The sequence below is a fragment of the Armigeres subalbatus genome, chromosome 3, assembly GCF_024139115.2.
Source record: "Armigeres subalbatus isolate Guangzhou_Male chromosome 3, GZ_Asu_2, whole genome shotgun sequence".
Lineage (NCBI taxonomy): Eukaryota > Metazoa > Arthropoda > Insecta > Diptera > Culicidae > Armigeres > Armigeres subalbatus.
In genome coordinates, this window is record NC_085141.1 from 35,427,187 (window position 1) to 35,431,125 (window position 3,939).

A 3,939-nucleotide genomic window follows, 5' to 3' on the forward strand; every position below is an offset into this window, starting at 1 on the left:
TGGAGGAACTTCCGGAGGATTTCCTGGAGGAACTTCCGGAGAAATTCCTGGAGGAACTTTTGGAGGAATTCCCGGAGGAACTTCTGGACGAATTCCTGGAGTATTTTCCGGAGAAATTTGTATCAGAGCAGTTTCAAGTTCAATCAGAATACTTTGAGCTCATGATGTGTTTTCATGATGTTTAAGCAGTCCGCTCTCCATATTTTCACCCCTGAATCCGGCCCTGGTTGAAATTTCAGAAGGTCAATTTCAAATTCAGTTCTTTGAGATCCTGATGTGTTTTCATGAAGTTTGAGCAGCCGCATGCCCACTGCCCAGTTCTATTTCTATTGGTGATATGGCCTTTGCTCTCCCCAGTTGGACCCCTGAAGCCGGTCCTGGTCAAAATTTCGGAAATACAATTTGAAGTTCGAGCAGAATTCTTTGAGCTCCTGATGTGTTTTCATGAAGTTTGAGCAGTCGCATGCCCTGTTTCATTGCAATTGGTGTTATGGCCCCTGCCCTCCCCATTTTCACTCCTAAATCCGGCCCTGGTTGAAATTTCAGAAGATCAATTTCCATTTGAAACAGATTTCTTTGAGCTCCTGATGTGTTTCCATGGTGTTTTAGCAGTCGCATGCCCAGTTCCATTGCTTTTGGTGATATGGCCCTTGCTCTCCCCATTTGGACCCCTCAAGCCGGCCCTGGTCAAAATTACAGAAGGTCAATTTCAAATTCAAACAGAATTCTTTGAGCTCCTGATGTGTTTTCATGAAGTTTGAGCAGTCGCATGCCCAGTTTCATTGCAATTGGTGATATGGCCCCTGGTCACCCCCATTTCGACCCCTAAATTCGGCCCTAATAAGAATTTCAGAAAGTCAATTTCAATTGAAAATTAAATATTTAAAACTCCTGATTTTTAAATTTGTGCAGCCGCATGCTCATACAAATTTCATTGTAATTGAATTTTTAGCCCATACTCTACCATTGTAACCCCTGAATGCGGCCCTGAATTCAGTCAATCCTGCCCTACTCAAATGGTGAAAACATCGGATTCGACTAAAAATCTTTACAAATATCTTTTTGGGTTGGTTTGATGGGTGATTTGATAAATTTTGGGCATGAACACGTCCAGAATATTGAAGAGATATTTGAATTATAGAAAAAAACACCCCCGCGCACACTTATTTTTAGCAATAACTCGCACCTGAACAAAAAATTTTATTTGAAAATGTATCAAAGCAAAAATATAGCTATTCCCATTGAGCACAAACGAAACCGCGAGGAATTCCAAAGATCAGGTGCTGAATGCGAGCCATTTGAAAAAATCCGTTCGTCCCGGGTCTTAGAGGGTTAAGGTCTTCTGCTCTAGGAAATACTCGACTCATTTTGATTATTTAAGAATAGTATTTTAGATTTAAATTATAGAGAAAATAGTAATTTGAATTGTGTATAAATTAGAAAACAGCAAGAAAATGTATGTAACGCTATTATATGAACAAAAAATAAATTAACAGTTAAGTAAATAAATAATGAACTATGAAACAAACAACGAACCAAGTCTAATGACAACAACAAAATTTTACGAAAGAAATACTACAAAAAAGCCTTGTATTGTTGGGCGCCAGTTATAACCGTACGCCGGACCGTCTTCCCCTTTTTAGGTAGGAAAGTACGATGGCTTATGCGCCACTCCCGGAGGAGACCATCGACCGTGTTGAAATGTGCCCGACCGTTGAGACCCTCTGAGGACGAAGGTTCCTTTTATCCCAATTAAGTATGGAAGACAGGTGGCTAACTTAAATTGCGCCTGTGAAGAACGCTACTAGTAACGGCTTAATAAAATAATTGCCAGTTACCTGATTACAACCACCGGCCAGTGATGAAACTGTATGGAGGGGGTTTATCATCACTGGTAAAGCGACCAAATTTCCCCTCAACCCAATCGTGTCGAATTAGAGAGTTGCCCGGTTGGTTTCGGAGCCAACCTCCCCAGTAGAAAAATACTACAAAAAAACTACAACGAAAACGAACTACATTAAATACTCTCAACCAGTTTCACTTCATTCGGGACCACAAATAACAAGTAATTTACAAATGCGTTTAGTCGGCAGTGTTTATTGAAATAATTCACGACATTGAAAGAACAGCGGAGCTTTTATCCCAACTTACTCGAGCTTTATTTTACCAACACTAGTGTTCTCTTCATTTCCACTGTTTCCTATCTCCTCGCTTCTACAGTTCTACACCTTTCCCATTAATGCCTAATTGGTCTGTCCCTAGCCTCCTATCGTGTGTGCTCTCCTGGTGTGGTTCACTCAAAATCTAACGTGCAATTTTCTCGTTTGCTACGCAAACGCAACGACTATTGTGCTTAATCGGCACTCAACATATTTCTCACGGCGAAGCCGTGTCTTCGCCTAGCAACGGAATGGGGCTATGTTGCGGCAGAAAATCACATGCGCATGTATTTAGAAAGGAGTACTCACTTTGAATGGACGACTTACGCGGCGTCCATGTGCACTTGCGGACGATGGCGATGAATTACTCGCTGATCGCCGACGGGTCGGCGGCTTGCCTAGCGGTTGATGTTGCTACTGCTGTTTGTTGAACGGATGGGATGAATCTTACATCGCGGTTCGCCGGCGGGTCGGCGGTTGGGCTAGCTGGGCTAGCTGATGATGCTGCGACTGCGGTTGTCGCCTACGGATGGCTTTGCTCCGGATCAAAACTTTACGGTCTCATCGATTGGTTTGGCGCGACGCGGCACGTGCGTCGATGTCCGTCGGTCGTCACCAACGGAGGGAAAAACGGTTGCCTCACTTCTTCTTCTTTCTTCTACTTCTTCGGTGATGCCCTGCCCAGGGCGCGCGTTGATTGGCGATCGCGTCCCTCTTCCGGCGTGCCCCGGGAAAACCTCGCAAGCTGATGGTGGGGTCAAGAATGGCCTCGATGGTTCGGTGTGGGTTGTCGGGCGTCGTGTCGGCGTGGTCACGAATCTAAACACATTCAAAGACCGTTGCATATTGCACGTGTCAGCACTGCACTATACCCATCATCTAAATTGCACATTTACCTGCTTTGAGCTACCAGCACACACGATAACACACCGTTCGTAACCTTTGCACACACGACTAACTAGCTAGAACTATGGGAAAGGGTTTAAGATCGCATTCTTTGGGAAAGGTTTTGAAAGATTCACTGGTTGAACACATTTAATGTAGCTAATACCTTTGAAAAACTACCACGGCGCGAGAACACTTGGGCCACTCCTGCCTCTTCCACGGATCAGTTCGAAGTGAATCTGATCCGCTTCATAATCCTCAGATTAACCGCCGAATTAATTTCGTCACCGGAAATCACGAAGGTAAATTCGCGATACCGACGGTTGCTCTCATGCTCATGACAATAATTTTCGCGCATGTTCGCGTCTCTTCACACGAACAGCCTAAGTTAGCCACCTTTCTGTCCATGTGAAAGGTAAAGAAAAGGTCAATATATCTTCAAAAGGATTCCAACAGGTCGATGCACGCCGAAGCTCAAATGCAAAATTTTGCGGGATCAAGCAATTTTGGGTGGCTTACGCAATTTAATCCCACGGCGTCTCACCACCTGGATTGGATCTCATTAACCATTTTTTTCCCAGGGGAAATGCGACTCATGAACGCGAATGAACTGATATCGTGAATTTCTGTTCTTCCGATTAGACTGGTACAACTTTTATAATTTAACTATTTTTTCCAGTACATTCAAAGTTAATTGCCTATATGCCGGTTATTAAGCCACCCGGAGTGGAAATTAATTACTATGTCTGAAACTTGATTATGCATATGTACAACATGTGATAGATTTAGTTCGGAAAAGGTATTGGAGGGTAACCGCCCCTTCGGTGGGGTTTGATCCCACGACCCCAGTTCGCATGACAGGTGCTTTCCCTACTAAGCTACGAAGGACCTCCGT

At 43.9% G+C, this 3,939-nt stretch overlaps 1 long non-coding RNA gene across 1 annotated transcript; it reads right to left on the bottom strand.

Annotated features, from left to right (window-relative positions):
* Positions 1 to 2,857: 2,857 nt before the first annotated feature.
* On the bottom strand, positions 2,858 to 3,262 carry LOC134226242 (uncharacterized). The gene is made up of 3 exons (XR_009983433.1): positions 3,211 to 3,262; positions 3,056 to 3,127; positions 2,858 to 2,978 (listed from the first exon to the last, which is right to left on the bottom strand). It is a non-coding gene; the product is annotated as an uncharacterized LOC134226242 (long non-coding RNA).
* Positions 3,263 to 3,939: the final 677 nt, after the last annotated feature.